At 41.1% G+C, this 23010-nt stretch overlaps 1 long non-coding RNA gene across 11 annotated transcripts in view; it reads right to left on the reverse strand.

The window, feature by feature from the left end:
- Positions 1 to 23010, reverse strand: part of LOC109550265 (uncharacterized) — a 219975-nt gene that overhangs the window by 181242 nt on the left and 15723 nt on the right. For all 11 annotated transcript variants that reach the window (XR_012327502.1, XR_012327505.1, XR_004523020.2 and 8 more), the window contains one exon: positions 17021 to 17238. This is a non-coding gene — a long non-coding RNA (uncharacterized lncRNA). The remainder of the gene's footprint in view (positions 1 to 17020; positions 17239 to 23010) is intronic.

A 23010-nucleotide genomic window follows, 5' to 3' on the forward strand; every position in this document is an offset into this window, starting at 1 on the left:
TGAAAATCCAGTGAAGATTATAATTTTATTTATTCTTGAGGATGCTGCCTGTGTAACTGTGTTCTAAAAAAGTTATCGCGATGATACGATTAAACATCTGGCAATACAAAAGGAAAGCATCCTTTCGGTACTCCGCTCAGAAAAGAATAATGAACTGCCTGTCTCACAACAGCATGTCCCTCCTCAAGCTGAAACGTGGAGCCTCATTCTTCCTGAGCCAAACAGACTCGCCTAACGTTCTTGTAAGCAAGTTAGACAGCCAAAGAGCCCTTGCCTCAGCGCCACCATGAACAGCATTGTTCCATGAAATAGACGTGTTGTCTGCAGCATGTCCTAGAACCGTTTGGAAACCATCCAGGAGACAAGATGATAAAGATTAAAAGTCATTATAGTTACTTTCAGAGCCAGAGTTAGACTAATGCATCTTCGGGAAGGACAGTCACACATCAAAAACAGCCTTAGCGTGACCTCTTAGAGAAACAGAGAAAATTATTGAGGAGGAAAAGAAAGGATTATAAGCACAATCTTTATAAGCACGGATATTTATTTGGCAAAAGCACAGGCTGGGAGGAAGACAGAAGGACATGACGGGCGTGGCTTCACAGACACATGCCGTAGTACGCTTCTTCGGTGGGTATATGCACACGCATCGCTGTCAAGTATCTATTTTAACACCACAACCCCAGACGACTTTTGATAGCCTGCTATAGAACAGTTCAGTGTCTACTCTATTAAGGCAGATGCAAAAAGCAAACAAAAAGTTAAATAGTTTATCTGACTGTACCTACTGAGTAAAAAAAGAGAAGAAAATAAACAATGTAGATTAAGATCCCACAGCAATGTGATATAACACTTAAAATCAAGAGGCTCAAGTTAATCTTGGGATACGGGATATTTTTTCCAGGAGCCTTGAATTCTGCATTAATTAAGGCTGTTTGGGTTGCAAATAAAAGCCCTGCTTTCACTAATTTTTTTTAAACATCTTTATTGGAGTATAATTGCTTTACAATGGTGTGTTAGTTTCTGCTGTATAACAAGGTGAATCAGCTATACATATACATATATCCCCATATCTCCTCCCTCTTGCGTCTCCCTCCCATCCTCCCTATCCCACCCCTCTAGGTGGTCACAAAGCACCGAGCTGATCTCCCTGTGCTATGTGGCTGCTTCCCACTAGCCATCTATTTTACATTTGGTAGTGTATATATGTCCATGCCACTCTCTCACTTTGTCCAATCTTACCCTTCCCCCTCCCCGTGTCCTCAAATCCATTCTCTACATCTGCGTCTTTATTCCTGTCCTGCCCCTAGGTTCTTCAGAACCTTTTTTTATTTAACTAAGAAAGTTTTCATGGACACCAGGAGCAGGAATGTATGCAGGACACAGAAAAAGAGGCCAAGGGCACAGAGCACCACCACCATGGCTGTGTCTCTCCTGTCTGCTTCCCCCAGCGTGCTGACCTCATGCTGTTCTTACTGCAGCACAGTTTTCTCTACATGGTGGAAACAGGAGCTCTGAGAACCCCAAAGTTGTATGTCTTATGACCTCAATCACCCGGTAGACATTTCCCTCACACTCTCTGGTCCCAAGTCTGAAAATTACCAGGAAATATGCTCATGGACGCAGTTTGGGTGAAGAACTTCACATGGCTTCATTAATAGTGATCGTGTAAAAAAAAAAAGAAAAAGGAAACTTCTGTGATAAAAAGATGGGTGGAGAGGGGGATGGTGATTTTCACAGAAGCCTGATTCGGGGCAGTTCAAACAGTGGATGTCTACTCTACACATACATGTGAAACTAACAGAAGAATTCCCTAGCAATAAAGTAACAGGGAGTGGGGTCAGCGGCATGGTGGATAGAAGTCCCAGCCCTACTTCCCCACAGAAAAATGGATTTAACAGTGATAGGCGGACAAAGAAACTGGCATTCAGATAACCCCAAAATCCACGTAAGAAGTTGCAGTATCCTGGGGGAGCAGAAAGCTAAGAGGGCTGCACTGAAATGGGTTAGAAGATCAATTTTACTTTACCTGCTTCGGCCCCGCCCCCACTGGCATAGCGCAGCCCCGGGAGAAAACAACCGTGCTCCGTGCTTCTCCCTCAGCACGTGCAAGCACTCAGCGTCCTGGGTCCTCAGAGGGCTTCCCCAGGGCAGAGCTTGTGTCTCACCTCTTTGGAGCGCTGACAGAGCCAGCACGGTTTGGAGGCCTGTGAGCCACTGAAAGCGCAGAGAAATGAGAGCGTCTTGCTGGCGCAGCTCGCGTGAGTGGGAGAGGATGTACAGCTCAAGGCTGCTCCCTCAGAGGGGAGGGAGGAACTGGAACACGTGCCCAGTGTTCCAGCTTTTCTCATGGCAGCCTGGGGACTGGATTCTGTCTTGCCTGCCTTGGGACACTGATGGGAAGCGGTATACTTTAGATGCCTGGTGGCCACTGAGAACAGGAGAGAGTTAGCTGATTACTGCTGTAGAACCAGAGAACTTAGAGCATCACACATAGACACCAGATGCAGCAAGAGACGACAGACTCCTGAAAAAGAAACTGGCCACGCCCCTCTACTTGAGAAAGTGCATGCACGGGCCAAGAGAAGTTACATCCTCCCCAAAAATGCTTGCGATACACCTGAAATCTGTAGTTGGGCTGTTTGGTGAGTGTCTTCACCTGCATGAAGCCAATTTACAGGACTGGGAGAGACTGGCTGGTTTTTCAAATGTGCAGGTTCCAACACGAATTTTTAAGACACATGAAAAAAACAGGAACACACAGCCCCAAAAAAGGACAAAATAAAACTCCAGAAACCGATTCTAAAGAAACAGAGGTATATAAATTACCTAACGAAGAAATCAAAGTAATTATCATAACGATACTCTATTAGCTCAAGAAAATGAGGCATGAATAAATCAAGAATATCAACAAAGAGACAGAAAATATTTTTTTTAAAAAAAGAACCAAACAGAAATTCTGGAGCTGAGAAATACAATAATATCCTTCAAAATGAAGGAGAATTAAAGACTTCCCCAGATAAAAAATGCTGAGGAGGGCTTCCCTGGTGGCGCAGTGGTTGAGAGTCCACCTGCCGTTGCAGGGGACGCGGGTTCGTGCCCCTGTCCGGGAAGATCCCACATGCCACGGAGCGGCTGGGCCTGTGAGCCATGGCCGCTGAGCCTGCGCGTCCGGAGCCTGTGGTCCGCAACGGGAGAGGCCACAACAGTGAGAGGCGCGTGTACCACAGGGGAAAAAAAAAAAAGTGCTGAGGAGTTCTTCACCAATAGACCTGCCTTACACGAAATGCTAAGGGGCAGGTCCTTCAAGTTGAAATGTAAGGATGTTAAACAGCAACATAAAAGCACATGAGAGTATAAAACTCACTGGTAGAGGTAACTATATAGACAAATATGAAATACTGGAACACTGTAACTGTGGTGCATAAATCTTTTTTAATTCTGATATAGAAGATAAAAGTATAAAAAAACTCTAACTATAAAAATATTCTAATGAATTCACAATACAAAAAGATGTAATCTGTGACATCAATAACAAAGTATGGAGAGAGGGAGAAGTAAAAGTGGAGAGTATATGTATATGATTGATGTTAAGTTGTCATCAGCTTAAAATAGATTATTATAAGATGTTTTACAATAAGTCCCATTGTGATCACAAAAAAAATATCTATAGAAGATACAAAAAAGAAAATAAAAAAGAAATCAAAGCATGTCACTACAAAAAACATCAAAGAATCATGAAGGAAGGCAAGAAAAGAGGAAAAGATGGACAAGAAAGCTGTAAGACAGACAGGAAACAATTAACAGAATGGTAATAGTAAGTCCTTCCTTATCAATAATTACTTCAAATGTAAATGGATTAAACTTCCAAATCAAAAGAGTGGCTAAATGGATTAAAAAAACAAGTTCCAACTATAAGCTGTTTACAAAAGACTCAGTTTAGATTTAAGGACATACATAGGTTAAAAGTGAAAGGATAGAAAAAGACATTTCATACAAATGGTAATCAAAAGAAAAGGTGGTCCAGTGGTAAAGAATCCACCTTCCAGTGCAGGGGAGGTGGGTTCAATTCCTGGTCTGGGAACTAAGATCGCACATGCCGTAGGGCAACTAAGCCCGTGTGCCACAACCACTGAGCCCACGCGCCTCAACTAGAGAGCCAATGTGCCCTGGAGCCCACATGCCACAACTACAGAGAAGCCCTTGTGCCGCAATGAAGATCCCGTGTGCTGCAACTAAAACCTGATGCAGCCAAAAAATTAAAATTAACAAACAAACAAAAAAAACTGTCACTAGAGACAAAGAAGGACAATATGTGGCGATAAATGGGTCAATACATCTGAAAGATAAAACAATTATGAATACATGCATCCAAAATCAGGACACACATAAATAAAAATGAAGGGTGAAAGAGAGTAAGACAATAATAGTAGAAAATTTAAATAACCCACTTTCAATAATGGATAGACTATCCAGAGTATCAATATGGAAACAGAGGACTTAAACAACATTATAAACCAAATGAACCTAATGGACATATGCAGAACATTCCACCCAACAGCAGCAAAGTACACATTCTTCTCAAGTGCACATGGATGGAACATTCTTCAATCTAGACCAAATATTAGGCCACAAATCAAGTCTAACAAATTTAAGAACATTGAAATCATGTCGAATATCTTTTCTGACCCCAATGGAATGAAACTAGAAATTAATGGCTGAAAGAAAAATGTAAAATTCGCAAATAAGTGGAAACTAAATAACAATCTTTTGAACAAAAAATGGGTCAAAAAATTAATAAAAAGATAAATTAGAAAATACCTTGAGACAAATGAAAACAAAACTATAACATACTAAAACTATGGAATGCAGCAAAAGCAGTATTAACAGGGAAATTTATAAAAATAAGTCATACAGTAAAAAAGAAGATCTAAAATAAACAAACTAACTAAACCTCAAGGAACTAAGAAGCACAAACTAAGGCCAACGTTAAGAGAAAGAAGGAAGTAAGATTAGAGCAGAAATCAATGAAATAGAGAATAGAAAACAATAGAAAAAATCAAATTCTTTCTGCAGAGATCAACAAAATTGACAAACCTTTAACTAGATTAAATCAGAAAAAAGAAGACTCTAAAAAATCAGAAATGAAAGAGGAGACATTACAACCAATGCCACAGAAATTAAAAGATTATGAGACTACTTTGAAAAATTATACAGAAATTATCCAACAAATTGGATAACCTAGAAGAAATGGACAAATTTCTAGAGCTACAACCTACCGAGACTGAATCATAAAGAAACAGAAAATGTATACAGACCTATAACTAGTAAGGAGATTGAATCAATAATCAAAAGTCTCTGAACAAAGAAGAGCCCAGAGCCAGATGGCTTCACTGATGAATTCTACCAAATCATCTGAGGAAGAATTAACACCAAATTCCTCCAAAAAACTGAAGAGCAGGGAACACTTCCAAATTTTATGAAGCCAAAATCACCCTGATACCACAGATAGAAAAGGACATGAAAAGGAAAAAAACTATAGGTATAATAGATAAGTATAGATGCAAAAAATTCTCAACAAAGTATTGGTATTAGCAAACCAAATTAAACAACACATTAAAAGAATCATACAAATGGGAATTATTCCTAGGATGCAAGGATGTTCAACACACAAAAATCAATCAATGTGATATACCACATTAACAGAACAAAGGATAAAACTCTCATGACCACCCCAATAGATGCAGAAATGTATCTGACAAAAATCAACACCCTTTCATGATAAAAACACTCAACAAACTAGGAATAGAAGGAAACTACCTTAACATAATAAAGACCATATATGACAAGTGCACAGCTAACATCATACTCAATGGTGGAAAAACAAAGCTTTTCCTCTAAGATTAGTAAGAAGAAAAGTGTGCCCACTCTCTCTACTTTTATTTAACATAGTACTGGAAGTCCTAGCTGGAGGCATTATGCAAGAAAAAGAAATAAAAGACATTCAAATTGAACAAAAAGTAAAATAATGTCTGTTTACAGATGGCATAATCTTATATGTAGAAAACCCTAAAGACTCTAGCAAAAAATGGTTAGAATTAATAAACAATTCAGTAAAGTTGCAGAATACAAAATCAACATGCAGAAATCAATTGCAACCCTATAGACAAACAACAAATAATCTGACAAGAAAATTAAGAAAGCAGTCCCATTTACAATAACATGAAAAAGAATAAAATACTTAGGAATAAACTTAACGAAGGTGAATGACTTGCACACTGAAACCTATAAAACATTACTGAAAGAAATTAAGGAAGAGACATATAAATGAAAGACATCCTGTGTTCATGAACTGAAATACTTTATATTGTTAAAATTACTACTTAAGGTGATCTACAGATTTTCTTATCAATATCACAATGGAATTTTTTTACAGAAATAGAAAAAACAATTCTACAATTCATATGGAACCACAGAGGACTCTGAATAGGCAAAAACAACATCTAGAAAGAACAAACCTGGAGGCCTCACACTTCCTGTTTTCAAAATATATTACAGAGCTACAGTATTCAAAACAGTACAGTACTGGCATTAAAACAGACATATAGACCAATGGAACAGAATAGGGAACACAAAAATAAATCCAGTGTATATGGTTAAATGATCTTCAACAAGTGTGTCAAGACTACACAATGGGGAAAGGATGGTTTCTCCAACAAATAGTGTTGGAAAAACAGGATACCCAAGTGCAAAAAAAAAAAGAAACTGGACACTTTCCGTACACCATACACAAACGAACTCAAAATGGATTTAAGACTTGAAAGTATAAAACTCCTAGAAGAAAACACAGGGAGAAAGCTTCATAACATTGATCTAGCAATGACTTCTTGCTATGACACCAAAAGCACAGGCAACAAAAGAAAAACAGACAAGTGGGAGTACATCAAACTAAAAAGCTTCTGCAGAGAAAAAACAAAGAAACAACCACCAGAGTGAAAAGGTAACCTATGGAATGGGGGAACATATTTGCAAACCATATATCTGATAAGGGGTTAATCTCCAAAATGTATTTTTAAAACTCCTACAACTTGGGGCTTCCCTGGTGGCACAGTGGATAAGAATCTGCCTGCCAATGTGGGGGACACAGGTTCGATCCCTGGTCCAGGAAGATCCCACATGCCACGGAGCAACTAAGTCCATGTCACAACTACCGAAGCCTGCGTGCCTAGAGCCCGTGCTCCACAACAAGAGGAGACACTGCAATGAGAAGTCCGTGTACCGCAACAAAGAGTAGCCCCCACTCGCCACAACTAGAGAAAGCCTGCATGCAGCAAAGGAGACCGAACACAGCCAAAAAAAAAAAAAAAAAAGAAAGAATTCAATTTTATTTCAGATTTAGAGCATTTTAAAATTCTCAAGCAAAAAAAGAAATCAGTACTTCACATAGCACATTTATTCTATTCTCCTATTCTCATGATTTTAAAAATAATATCCAAATTGCCACTTTAGTAAAGGAGATAACCAGATGGCAATTTTATTTCTAGAATTTTATTTCAAGAGGGTCAACAAATCATTCTTGGTTAAGCTTTTAGTTTATATAGCTTAAGTGTTTCTTAAGCTTCTTGGATCTGCAGATTTATAGTAGTTTTCAGATTTGGAATACATCTTGGCCATTATTTCCTCAAACTTTTTTCTGCCCCTGCTTTTTTGGATCTCCAATTACAGACATGTTACATTGCTTTACATTGTCCCACAGGTTACTGAGTCTCCAGGTTTGGGTGGGTTTTGGGTTTTGTTTTTTTTCTGTCTCTTTTCTTTGTCTCTGTTTGGATAATTTTTATTTCTGTGTCTTCTACTTTATGAGTTTTTCATCTAATCTGGTGTTTATCACATCCAGTTAAATTTTCATTTCGGTTGCTGTTTTTTTCAGCTCTTGAATTCCCATTTGGCTCTTTTTATATCTTTTAGTTCTCCTGGTATTATGTTTTAATGTCCAGTTTTCCCAACACCATTTATGGAAGAAGCTCTCATTCACCCATTATATATTCTTGACTGCTCTGTTGTAAATTAATTGACCATATATGCATGGGTTTATTTCTGGGCTGTCATGTTCCATTGACATGCGTGTTTTTATGCCAATACTATACTGTTCTGATTACTGTATCTTTGTAATATAGTTAGAAATCAGGGGGCATGATGCCACCAGATTTGTTCTTCTTTCTCAAGATTGCTTTGGCTATTCGAGGTCTTTTATGGTTCCGTACAAATTTTAGGATTGTTTGTTCTATATCTGTGAAAAATGTCACTGGAATTTTGATAGCAATTGCACTGAATGTGTAGATGGCTTTGGGTAGTATGGACATCTTAACAATATTAAATCTCTAAATCCATGAACATGAAATACCCCGTAAGTTTTTATGTGCAGTATTCTCATTTAATCATCTAAATTACCAATGATTGTAGTAATTTCCTTGCTACCAAACAGTTATTTTGGAGAATGTTATTTTAATTTTCAAGTGATTGTATTTTTGTTTAAATAGTCAACAGTGTACAGAAAGGAGATTTGTAGGATTCTTTTGTGGTTCCTTGATTAACAGGTTTTTCTTTCTTACATGAAATTAGTTCTTCCATACCTATTCCATTAAGTGTTTTTCTTTATTTTCATATTTTTCTCATCATCTCAGTGGGAAATCAGTGTTCTGTGACTATGACAATGTCAGGGTCATTTTAAATTCCTTCTGAAGGAAAAGTAAGTTGCTGTCTACTTAGAATGTGTTGAAAACCAACAGCCAGCCTCCATGGTGCCAAGCCATGATTTTTTTCTGCATAGCATGATTGTGGGACCCTCCAGCAACAGCGATTCAGGAGTAGCTTGAAGATGTGGCTGTGTAATTGCTCTACACCTAGAGTCACAGAGACAGTAACAGCTCTGCAAGGGACCAGGCAGATCATCCAATTAGTAAGTACAGTCCCTTGTTTTGTAGACTTTTCCACACCTTTCGTGGAAAATCTGCATTCATATTTGCATGAAGAGCAATGCCTTACATAACAGAAGACTAACAACTTATTATAATTTATGAAAACATAATTTTTAAAAGGGTTACCCATAACCTCAGCTCCTTTAGAAACGAGGTAGAAATGGTTTTTCATCAGCCTTTAAAACTAACTGTATTTTCTGTTCTAAATGTCAGTTGGTAAGTAACTCACCAGAGTAGATCATGAATAGCACTCAAGAGACATTGGAAAGTTTATATTGGAGATTCTGTATTTCAAAGTAACTGGAACTTCTTGACCATGCAGACAGGTGATGTCTGTGGAACATCTATTTGTAACTTAAAAGCAGGTATATCCTGAGTTACCTCTAGGTGTACTCTTTACATAAACAGCTGTCACCTGCTCTGGCCTTACCCATCTTTACTGTCATTAATAGGATCTCCTTTCCTCACCTCCCTCCTAATAATTAGACATGGGGTTTCACTGTTAGACTTAAAGCCAGCCCTGTAATAATGTTAATACTATTACTGATGCTGCTTTCATCTTACCTCTAATTCTGATTTTAATTCTAATACTAATACCAGCTAAAGTTCACTGAGTGCTTATTAGACACCAAGGTCTTTTCTAAATGCTTTACGTGGATTATCTTTTTTTAACACAAATAAGAATCTACTACTATAATCTCCATTTTACAGATTAGGAAACTGAGGCACAGACTGTTGAGTAACGCAGGCCAGTGGTAGAAGTGGGCCATCTTCCCAGGCATCTACCCAGAGCCTGGAGTCTGGTTTTAAATGCTGTGCTACTGCCCGGCCCTGGAGGTCACCTGGGTATTCAGGTCATATCCAGGTGAAAAGGGGAATTCTGAGAGCCTTCTCCAACTACAAGGGCCCATGGAACCTGTCTTTCTTGTAAAAACTACAGGCAACTTGCCCAAACTTGATCCTGCCTGCATCAGAAGTCTGATGAGAGTCACACGCATGACTTTTCATGAGCAGGAGAGAGAAACGGGCTTCATAAATCATAACCTCCAGCTGTTCATTTCCGAGAAGGAGAAAAAGACCCCGAAAGAATAGCAGACTCTATTCAGATGTCTGACAAACATCTGACTAGTGATCATAACCCCGTGATGAAGGGCAGGAGATTACCACACTCGCACATTTTCTTTCCAGGGGCTGTTTCTCAGAGGAAAACAATGGATCTTATTTGGAAATACTTCCTCCTTGATCTCATGCTTTTTGTTAATTTTAAGGTGGTAATGTTCAATGGTTATTCCCGTTGGCGTCAGATAAAGACTGAAATTGTCCATTGAATTTAACTAGGCAGTGTGGCTACAGCAGAGGGAATGAGGGAAACAAGGTAGGGGTGAGGTTCTAGAGGTGAGATGGCCCAGGTTCACGGAGTCCTGTTGAAATGCTGGCTTTCATTCTGAACATGGTGAAGCCACGGGCATGATTTGCATACGAGAATGGCATGATCTGACTCAAGATTTTAAATGATCACACAGGCTGCCATATTGTGGACAGACCTGTCCACAACAAAGGATACAAGGACAGAAGAGACCAGTTAGGAAGGGATTTTAATAATCCCAGCAAAGGAGGACAAGGAACTTTGGTAGCAGGAGAGACGGAGGGATGGAATGCCGGGGTGGAAGTGGAACCAGTTAGATTTGCTGAGAGATGGGATGTGGGTAAGAGCAGCAGTGAGGTCCAAGGATGACTCCAGGGCTTTGCTGATGGCGCTGGTCCTGGTTTTTTGTTTGTTTGCTTGTTTGTTTTGTTTGCACGGCTACAAGGATGGAGTTACCACTAGCTGAAATGAGGAAGTATTCAGAAGGAAAAACAGATGGCCCAATGCACTGGTGCCATGTTATTCCATTTCATTAATTCAATCAATAAAATGTACTGCGTGTCGATTTCATGGGCTGCTCTATGTTAGATGTCAGAGATGGAGAGAGAAATACACGCTGTCCGTACCCTCAAAGAATCCACAAGCTAGGAGGAGACAGACATGGAAGACCATGTTTCAAATAATTTACTTCCCTCTTAAGAGGAGGAAATGTGTTACCACGGAAGTGAATTTATCACCCCACAGAACATGACTAAACCAAATCATTCCCCAGTCCCATTTACTAAAGTTCTATAATGTTAAGAGAAAAGTTTGAAATATCCTCATCCTGAGCAGGTCCGAACAGCTAAACCCTAAGGACAGGTCAGTGTTTGACATCATCCCCCCGACCCCAAGAGGTACAGACATGACTGTATATGAAGAGACCTGAGTTGACGAAATAACTCTATTTATCTATTTTCAAAATTTCCCTTTATCTTGAAGCACAAACTGTGAGAAGCCAGGAGGACAGAAGAAGATCTAAGAGTAAATCAACTTAGAATAAATTGGCATCCTTCTGAACACAGCAATTTGGCAAATGGGAGGAAAAGTGTCAACCGTAAAACTCAAAGAGCATATTATCACTGTAGATGCCTTGTTGGTTCTGAAATCCTTCCTTAGGGTATTAAGATTTTAGACTCAAGAAGGACATGAGAAACACAATCACGTGTTTTGTTTTGAATCACTTATTCACAGTATAACCTTTTAAGTTTTGCCCCTAGTTTTCAGAAATATAGAATTTTTCCTTCCAGTGTGCATATACTTACTACTGTGATTATATAATATTACACATATTATAAAATTATCATTCTACTTTGAAAACTAGCCTCAGTAGTTTATAGCACCGCTATACTGAGCCAGCTTCCCCAAAAGCTTCCCTGGGTTGAGCTGATCATATGTCATTTCTAGGGTTAATTAGATACAAATTCTAGGACTAAACCCGTAGTAAGAGCAAATTTATAAGCTAACAAACCATTTCCAGAGCTCTTACTTTTTATGCTAACATTTCTACTGTGGTCTTGAAAATGAGCGTGGCTATGCATCTACGAAATGATTTTAAATAAGCTAATAAAGACGGAGTGAACATTGAAGAATCTATGCAACAGTATAGAGCTCTTCCTTCAAATTTACGTTTGGATCTGACCATGCCGGCAACAGAAAGCACATCTCTCACACTGGGGCAAACTTCTGAGCAAAGACCTGTTACCTTCTCCTAAATCTATTCTGAATGTAGAAGCTATTCCCAGTCCTAAAGTACAAAGTTCAGGAAGATAAGAACCACTGTTATTCGTTTTTGTATCCTAGTGTCTGATACACAGTAGGTCTTCAACAAATGTCTGCAAATGAATAAAGGAATTAACTAGATCACTATTTTTAATTTGATAATTGAAAGTATTTTCACACAAGTTAAAGAATGTATCAGTGAGGCAGAGTGACCTAAGGCATAATAGTCTTGGTCACAGGAAATTTCTCTGGTTGATAATTACTCTACATACTACGGTATATACACATACCAGAGAATAATTTGGTGAAACCTAGACTTAGTTGGTAGTGGAGTAAAATATTTTGAGATGTTATTTAAAACACATATGCAAATGAACTTATAATTATAAAATTGTATTAGAAAAATCATAGTACTTCACGTAATATGGCGCTTTGAGAATTACATGGTGTAACGCCTGTAAAGCCTTTGAATAGCGACAGAGACCTAGCAGGTGCTTTGTGTACTTTGCAAGATGAGGAGAGAGGATGGACTGTTAGCAGTTAAATTTGTAAAACCTTGAGAAAAACCCATATGAAACTGTAATGAATTAAAGAAACATTTATCAATCACCTACTACACGCCAACTCTGTATAAGTTGCTCGATAGGGACTGAGGCATGACTGAGATGCAGTTTCTGCCTCCGATGTGTGAAGGTGAGGTAATTATAAATAATTAAAATGCAACATCCAGGTGCTACAATGGAGGTATGTCCAAAGCTCTGGGGGACAGAGCAAGATGAGTAGCTAGGCTGTGGAGAAGAGGACCCTGGAGCTGAGTCACAGAGGATTCCCAAAGGGCGAAGGAAGAACGGTTTTCCAAGCAGAGAAAACAGATGCTCAGGAACCTGGAAGCGAGACCGTGCTGTGGAGTCACTTTAATCAGGGACAGACAACGTGGGGCGATGCTTCGACAAGAGCGGGACGATGGGCGACCTCAGACTGAAGGGCCCTGTGGGTTTAGCGTTCTTCCTCTAGGCAATGCTGAGCCACCAAAATTTCGATTATACCATCGCCTAAAACGTAAGATATTTTAAAACAGCATTTCCTCAAACACTTGGGAAATCTTCTGAGAGCTGAGCCACGGAAAAACTACAGAACTTAAGTTCTGAAATGTCTCAGGAGATAAGACTCTAGCCCTGCCTGGGGCATCCCTGGGAGAAGCCCGGAGGAGCTGCAGTGTTATCAGCTGCACTTCAGTGAATTGAAAGAGGAACTTAATGTAGTATCAGGCATTCATTAAGGTATTGGAAGGAATCTGTCTCACTGTCCCTGACCAAGGTCATTAAACAATGCAATTTTTGCATATATTATATACAAAGCTAAGATTAATCCTGCTTTTCTTATATATCAATGTTTCATCTCATAATCGCACATACAGAGGCAAGAGAAAAACTGAGCAAACTCCAAGGCAATTAACCAGAAATAGGAAAGATCCTCCTGATTTGTCTCTTTAAATCTCTATGGAAACTATATTGACAAAGTACATGATGGTCTTCATATACAAACCCTTCTCTTTAGAAATGAAAGTACCTATTAAGAAGTTTAAAGTACCGGGCTTCCCTGGTGGCCCAGTGGTTAAGAATCCGCCTGCCAATGCAGGGGACAAGGGTTTGAGCCCTGGTCCAGGAAGATCCCACATGCCTCGGAGCAACTAAGCCCATGCACCACAACTACTGCGCCTGAGCTCTAGAGCCCGCAAGCCACAACTACTGAGCCCACGTGCCACAACTACTGAAGTCCACGCACCTAGAGTCCGTGCTCTGCAACACGAGAAGCCACAGCAATGAGAAGTCTGAGCACGGCAATGAAGAGTAGCCCCCGCTCGCCTCAACTAAAGAAAGACTGCGCGAAGCAACGAAGACCCAATGAAGCAAAAAATAAATTAAAAAAAAAAAATTAGGGGCTTCCCTGGTGGTGCAGTGGTTGAGAGTCCGCCTGCCGATGCAGGGGACACGGGTTCGTGCCCCGGTCCGGGAAGATCCCACATGCCGTGGAGCGGCTGGGCCCGTGAGCCATGGCCGCTAAGCCTGCGCGTCCAGAGCCTGTGCTCCGCAACGGGAGAGGCCACAACAGTGAGAGGCCCGCGTACCGCAAAACAAAAACAAAAAAAGTTAGTTCCTTTAAAAAAAATTTTTTTAAGTACTGACTACTATGAATATAAATGGGATTTCAAATACGATGGGCTTTAAAAGGTTTCTATCCTATGTGATAAGAAATGAAAGCCTCTAAGTCCGAAAGTTATGTATGTTTCAAAGGCAAGCATTTTACACTTTCCGTGTCCGTTATTACATTTTATTATGGGAGGCAGTATCCCTGGAATAATGCAACTCCACTTCCTACATTCGGTATAGACTGTCTCTAGACGTATACAGGGAGCTGTTTCAATGGATCTTTATTACTATAGATTTTCATGACAATCACTCTGAGTTCATTTCAGATACTATCACATTCAAATTTGGTGACTCAGATGGTCATAGCACCGAATGGTCTGTCCCTCTAGGAGATTTGTACGTGTTTTGATGGACACTTAGTGTCATGTTGAAAAATTAACTGTCCCTATTTTTCCCCTCCACTGCCAACCACTTCGGATGATTATATCCCTTCTGAAATTGCTGTTGTTCTAGCGTTGTTTTTGAGGTCCACTTAAGTACCCAAATCTACTCACACTTTTATCCCTGGTATGGCAGCTTGGAAAAATGTAGAACGCTACACAGCAAAATGAAGGCTGTCTTTAAAGAAATATGAAAATTTTGATCTTCATTTAAAGGGAAGCTGGAAAGCTTTTCACCAGCTCAGAAGCCCAGAGACGTTAATAACTCAGCCAAGGTCACATAACTTATACACATGGTGGGCCGGCCTGACTCCAAATTGCAGTCTCTGCTGACATTCAGGGCTCCGTTCATATTAGTATTAATCTACGATGTTTCCATATGGATTTCCTGAACACCTGGACTCAGGCATGAGGAACTGAAATGCGTTTTTCTATGTTGATTCATTCAAAATATCTTTTCCAAGCACCAAGTGCCAAGTCTTACGTTTGCAACAAAAAACTAAACACTGTTCTTGGCCAGAAGAATGCTTAACCCAATTAGGGAGGAAATCTCATGAATTACAAAAACAAAGGGGGAAAACACCGTGAGGTGTTAAGTGCTGTTCAGAGAAGGAACCTGCTCCCACCATGACGGGTGTGGTGCTGGGTGTGGGAGGCGCCCGGCAACGCGAACGCCACCAGATTAGGGAAAGTGGGCAGACATTAGGGCCCACCACGGGTCAAACACCGCGTACAATCCAAACTCCTTTTTCAAGACCGCAAATCCTGGAGATGGCTCAGAGCCCCGATTTGCCTTTGACGGCTCAGATCCAATACGCTACCGCACGTCGTCACGCCCTGTCTTGCAGTTCCCATGTTCACCATCCCATCCAAAGCCAGCACTACCCTGAGAAACACCGCGAGGATGGAAAAGTACCTGGTCTCCTTGTCTGCAGGTCTTAAGCCCTCTAATGCACCCTGCTCCTAGCTGCTGCGGCTCTCTCTTTGGACTACGTACTCATTCTCAAAAGCTTGTTGCTGGCTTCCTGTGATCAAAAGGAGTGGTTTTCAAGCTACATGTGCAGCCCACCCCACTTTCTCAAGGAAAATCTTAAACCCAGAACCCCAATAACTAAATCAGACTGAAATGTATTTATCTGCAGAAAAATTACTCCCAACCCCGCAGGCCTCAGGGATCTGGGAAGCAAGTTTAAAAAACACTGAAACAATCAAGAGGAGCATTGAGAGGCACCTTCACTAAGGATCACAGCCTAGAGCCTTGCTTCCAGCAGCCTTGCTACTTACGGGCCAGGAGCACAGACCTCACTCGGGAGCAGGGGAGAAATGTTGCACCTCAGACCCACCCTGGCCCTGAATCAGAAACAGCGCTTTAAAGATCCCCAGGTGGGGCTTCCCTGGTGGCGTAGTGGTTGAGAACCTGCCTGCCAATGCAGGGGACACGGGTTCGTGCCCTGGTCTGGGAGGATCCCACATGCCGCGGAGCAACTAGGCCCATGAGCCACAACTACTGAGCCTGCGCGTCTGGAGCCTGTGCTCCGCAACAAGAGAGGCCACGACAGTGAGAGGCCCGCGCACCGCGATGAAGAGGGGCCCCCGCTTGCCACAACTAGAGAAAGCCCTCGCATAGAAACGAAGACCCAACACAGCCAAAAATAAAAAAATTAATTAATTAAAAGAAGGCTGAACACTTAAAAAAAAAAAGATCCCCAGGTGACTTGCATGCACAGTAAAGCTGGAGAAACACACAAAGCGCTCTAGCACTCCACCATCTCCCCACACTCATCCCTTGAATGGCTTCCCCAACGCAGCCCCTCCCCTTCCCGGAAGTGAGCATCTCCACAGCACCTTATTAGGTGGCTTCACCCCTCCCCCGCTCTCCAGGTGCACTGGATACCTTCTCCCTCTGTTACCGCACCACCTGCGTTTACCTGCTGGGCTTCATTCTCACCGTCACTCGACCTCTGATGGTCAGGAAACAGCCCAGACTTTAGAATAAGCAGGATCGCTTCCCCCTGGCTGGGGCCTTTCCCACCCCTCAAACAGATGCGATCTACCCTCTTCAGACCCCAAAGCACTTAGAACCATTCTTATACAAAGAGTATTCTATTTTCTTGTGTTTTAGCTAATTGGATGTTTGTTTTGTCTCCTATCAGATTGAGAGCTCTCCGCATCAGGAGCTCTGGCTTGCTTAACATATGGCGTGTAAGTGTCCACAAAATATTTCTGGAATGGAATTGATTCTTGTGGGAAAGGGAGCTGAATAAAGGGGAGGGAAGTGAAGCCCGATGACAGTGTTCCCATCCAGCCCAGCCCAAACCATGGTACCTAAGTCCAGCCGCCCGGGCTCTGCATTTCAAACTTCACTTCAGGAACGTGGGGAGGAGCCCTGCAACGGCAGGACTGTATTCCCGGGTGGTGTGTGGAAAGCGTCTGCCGAGACTACAGATTCCACGTCATGCTCACTGGAACTGCAAAACTGAAGTCCACGCTGCAAGTATGCTTCTTGAACTCCCAGCCTTCTACAAGTATGCTACTTCTGAAAACTGTAGAAAATAAAAATAAAGCAGACTTCCAAACAAATGCCACTGAGTCATTAGATTTCAGATGACATAAAAGTCATTTTCAAAGGAAGAAAATCTAATCATGACATCAGGGTTTAAATAAGCGTATTTTATTTATTCTAAAAATCTCACTTCAAAGAGGCTGGTAAGGAGCATATAATACAAGGCTTAAAATACCACAATATGACACGAACTAAAGAAAAACAAGACCGGAATGTGAAAGGACACACAACGAGGCCAATAGGTGAGGTAAAATTTTATCAAGACATTTGCTTTGCATCTTTTCGAATGCACAAGTAGACAGCAGGGATCCTGTATTTTCTGTTAAGCTTTTAGCAAACGACAGAGAAAAGGAAACACCCCATTGAATGATTCACATCTAGAGCATAAGATGGGCTGGGTCATCTTTGAAATCAAGATTTTTGATGAACATTGGAGACAGAGCTAGAGAACATTCTTTCAGTAAGTATTTGAAAGATGCCCATTTAGTGGGGTTTTTCAAATTTTGGCTTTATTGAGGTATAATTGACCTATAAAGTTATAAGATATTTAAAGTATACATCCGAGTGATGTGATATATGTATACATTGTGAAAGGACTCCCCATCTAGTTAATTAACCCAGCCATCACCTCCCATATTTACCGTTGTTTTTAGGGGAGAATATCTGAGTTCCACTCTCTTAGCAAATTTCAATTATGTGATACCATGTAATGTTGACAGTTGAATAAAGAATTATTTGTCTCAAGAGACAATGGAACTGGGGTTGTGTTAGCCACCTTTGGTCAAGACTAAGATTCTATTAAGATAAAAATAAAGCCAAAATTTTATTAAGACAATTACTTTGCATCTTTTCTAAGGCGCAGATAGACAATGGAAGAAAATTTAAAGTCATAGAAGATAGACAGCCACAGAGTGCAAAGGAAAAAGGCAATGTCTCAATACACATGGGGGAATGAAAGGATTTTATTGTACCTGGATTTAACTCTAACAGGTGCTTTTTAACTTTCCCCAGAATGACATTGGTCATTTGACTAGAGGGAGTGCTGAGGGAAAATTTTAATAAAGATCATTTTAAAGGCATAGGAAAAAAGATGGTGCAAAAGTATATTAAAATGTTGATGATGGGGTTACAACTGACATTAATTTTTCTTTGTATTTCAAAATTTCTACAATGTATGTGAATAGTATCATGATCATAAATATCATATATATTAAATAACAATGAAAATACAAGAAAAAGAGATGCTATTCCATTGCAAGATGAATGAAGACTGCTTTCAAAAGAGTTACCAGAGGTATAATTCTGTTGTCAGAAAGGAGTCTGAATTGCTTGGCCAAAATATTCTGGCCATTTTCAAGGAAAAAATATCACAAATTAATAAAGATAAATTGCCTAGAGATAGATTTCAATGAAAGTGAACATCCAACAGCAGCGTATTTATTACCCTGAATTGGTAATTTAACAGAGGCACATCTGGTACTGAAATACATATTGTTTAAACTATCTGAGCACATCTGGTCTTATCTTATTAAACAAACAACGCAAATCCAGGTAAAACTGGGCATCTCCTCATGTCCCTGGGAATTACGATACAAAAACTTTCCAAACAGCAGAACACATGCAAGGAGACATAGGAACACCTCCAGAAAAACACACTTTCATCGATCAGCACGTTAAATTAGGGATGTGTTGGACCATGGATAACTCTGGAAATTGAGCACAATTAAAGACATGCTTGCTTCAGAAAAATGACAGTTTTAGAATGAAAGAGAGAAAAATAAACTTATAACTACATTCTAAAGAGCAGACAGCTTTTTAATTACAGGCTGTATAGAATCACACCCTTATTCACGCATGCATCCACTTGTGAACCAAAAATCTTTACACGCTCTTGTGTGCCAGCTTCTGATGAGATACTGGCGACCAGGTGAGTGAACACAATCATCACAGAGCTCCAGGTCAATGGGGAGCTGACAGCACGCTAAAGCCTGGTGTGTGCTCTACAGGGGAAGGTCCTAATGTTTCAGAGAAGCCCCGAAGCAGAGAGAGACCTGGCACCCACAACTAGCAACCCATCACGCAGCCCCCAGGATTAACCCAATCAATCGTGGCCTCGCCATCCCACTAGCACCTAGGCAGAGGGCCGCTGCTCAGTGCGGGGTTGGTGAATGAGTCTCTGGTTGAGGCCTCAGCCCTCCGCATCCTGTTCATCGCTCTCGCTGGCCCACAGAAGCACCGATAAATAATGCCGAATGAATGAATGAACCGTTAAGCAAGGGATTAGAGGCCTTGATGTTACTTCTCATTGTCTCTCTTCAAGAGAGTCAACAAAACTCTCATATGTCTGGGGAAACGTGTGAAAATAGGGAAGCTATTTTTAAAATGTCTAAACTTTGCCTTGGAAATGACCTTAAAATGTTAAGGCAATTTGAGAATCATGAAAAAATGTAATTAAATAACTTAAATTACTGAAATTATAACCTCTGTAAACAGGACAGGAAACGCTGACCCAGATGTTGTACTACCAGACAGCACCCTATTCCCTTCCATCGTGCTGTGAATCTGGATTCTTTATTCAGAACAGAACGCTCCAGTAATTACTAGGAATGTCTTGTTGACACCTGTTCAGAAGAACATTTTCCCCTCCTTCATGTGATTTTATTTCATAAAGCAGGAACAAAATACTCCAATAAAACATATCTCTAATTTAATATTAATGGGAAAATGATTTCTCTTTAAAAGATTATTTTTTAAAGCGTTAAAACAATTTATTCCTTTAAGCAAAGAATCATATCTGTACAATTTATTTTAGAGATGTTTTTCTATCTCACATAGAATAATTACCTAACCACAGCTTTAAACATTTGTGAGCTCCATATTTTTAAGAATATAAAATAAAACTGACATGATTGCCGCTACCAGTAAATTTACAACCTAGCAAGGTAAACACATCAAAGGAAACAATCTACTAAAAGCGATGAAATAAATGTGAAATATATAAGATGGCATATACCAACCAAGTCACATGATGCAATAATTAATAAATGGCTCAGAGAACAGACCCTCAGGAAGGGGTAGAGGAATCCAAGATGATTGCACAGAGGGGTCGGACCCAGGAAGAGCCTGAAGAAGGGGAAGGATTTTGACTGCAAGCACAGAAACGGAGAAGCCTGGTAGCCAGGGCAATCTCAGAAGTCAATACAGGTAGATGGAAATTTCCTACAAAACTCTATGGCCCCTTCTAGCTCCCTCTAATCAAGGAGAAGTTAAAGGTGTATTCCACGCAAAACTGGAATTCTAGAGACAGCACGTAAATACACACCACAGGAATCTACTTGGTACCTACCAGAAGGATATATGTGTGTGTAATATCAGACGGATATATGTCCCATCTCAGGGAGAGATATCATGCAGTATATACGTTTAGGTATCACTTCATATCATATCAGGGGGACCCAAATCCTATCTATGATCGAAGACTGAAATTCCTGACCATCAGAGTTTGCTTTTCCCAAAAAGACCCTCAAAGGAAGTGGCATCCATCCTTCAGAGCCGTACGTTTCACTCCCAACAGCTAACGTCATCCCACCCACAGCCAAGGAAGCATCGGGATGCAACCTCTCCTCTGGCGGGTTAATCTGAGAAATCTGTCTGGGGATTTCTCTTCGTGTTTGACCACCGTGTCCTCCAGCCTCTCAGCCTCACTTACCACAGTGATGCCCGCTTACCCGTGAGAAGCCACATGTACGTGGCTCTGAACGCCAAGTGCCCTGTATGTATTCCCCATCTTCCTCCCATCTCATTGGGGACTCCTCACTACACATCTCCTCCTCTCCCCAAACTCTAAATGCTGGAGGGACCCAGGACTGAGTCTTCCAGACTCTTCTCTCTCCAACTACACTCCAGCCCTTAGGTATCTTATCCAGTGTCACGGGTTAAGTCCCAGCTTCCATCCTTATAGCTCCAGCCAGGAGCCTCCCGCATCATCTCCCGATGCATACGTGTGCTTACAAGACACATCAGCGTTGATGTCTTAGAGGGGACTCAAACTTAGCAAATCCAAAACCAAACTCATCATCACTCCCCTAAACCTGCTTTTCCAGCCATCTCCAAATCAGCCCACGAGACCATCGTACATCAATCACTGTTTGGGGCAAAAATGTGAAGTTCACTCCAAGTTGGCTCTTTTCCTCTGACCTCACATCCAACCCATCACCAAATGCATTGACTCTGGGCAACACATCCTCCACACTGACCCGCACTCTTGCCCGGGCTGTCGTCACCTCCCACCGGGACTGTCACGGTAAATGTCTGTCATGTTGCCCGATCACTGCAATATACTCAATCAGTGGCTTACACAACAGATTACATCTCACAGTCTGGAGGCTGGACGTCCAAGGTCGAGGTTTGGTTTCTCCTGCGGCCTCTCTCCTTGTCTTGAAGATGGACTGCCTCCTTGCCATGTCCTCACACAGTCCTTCCCCCTTTTCCTCCCACCCCTAGTGTCTTTCTTGTGTCCTGATCCCTTCTTCTTACAAGGACACCAATTAGACGGAATTAGGGCCCCACCCTAATGAACTCATTTAACACTAATTATCTCTTTAAAGGCCAAATCCTTAAATATAGCTACATTGGGGGTTAGGGTTTCAGTATATGAATTTGAGGAGGACACAAGTCAGTCCATAATGGTATCATTCAACAGTTTCCCGTCTCACTCAGAAAACAAGCCAGTATCTTTTCAGTGGCCGGGGAAATAGTACCGGGTGTGGCCACCCCGTCTCCATTCTCTCCCGAGCTCCCGCGCTCAAGCCAACTGGCCTCTTTGCCGTTCCTGGAACAAACAGGCACACTCTTGGGACTTGCAGTTCTCTCCTCAGAAGAGTCCTTCCCTCCCTCTCACACCGTTCTCAGGCCTTTACGGAAATGCCACTTCTCTAGGAGACCTTCCTGCCTAATTTACAGCCTCACCTAGAACACCACGACGCACTCTCCTGCTTTATTTTCCATCAGGACACCCATCCCCATCTCTCCCTACGTTGACATGACACATATTTTACGTATTTATGGGTATCTGTCTGGCAGCAAGCTTCATGGTGGCTGAGGTCTTTGCTTTATTCAATGCTATTCTTCATCATCTTGAACAGGAACAAATATTCTCCTATCCAGGTGACAGAAATTCATGACTGTTTTCAAGGGTACACTGCAGGTAGGAATTATCCACTATTTCTAGAACTTATTTGGCCTTGGCCACTAAATGACCTCCACTTTCTCCCACTTGGTAATAAACTTGTACTGGTTTTTGGACCTCTTTCTGGCTGCTGACTTTGCACAGCTGCTCCAAATCCATTATCATTTCTTGTTTCTTTGCTTGTATACTTAGAACATGCTGCAATCAGCACATACAAATTCATAAATTCAGACCTCAAGGGCTTTTCTATGAAACCCCTTGGTTCACTGAGGTGTTAACATAAACAATAGTACTACAAAGAGTTAGAAATTTTACATGAAAGGAGAGAACGTTTACTGAGCACCTGCCGTGTGCCGGGCACTTTAGAAGTGCAGGGTTTCGCTGAGTCCTTACAACAAGCCCCTCTGTTACTACTGTTACTACAAGCCTCTCTGTTACTACTGTTGCTGAGATGATCGATACTGTGTTAAGTCTACTGGTCTGACTGTCTCCTCTCACACACGGGAGCTGATCCTGTTCGTTGAATATAAGAAAATCTACGGGGTTTTTTTTCTCCTGAATGTT

The sequence above is a fragment of the Tursiops truncatus genome, chromosome 18 (genome assembly GCF_011762595.2).
Source record: "Tursiops truncatus isolate mTurTru1 chromosome 18, mTurTru1.mat.Y, whole genome shotgun sequence".
Lineage (NCBI taxonomy): Eukaryota > Metazoa > Chordata > Mammalia > Artiodactyla > Delphinidae > Tursiops > Tursiops truncatus.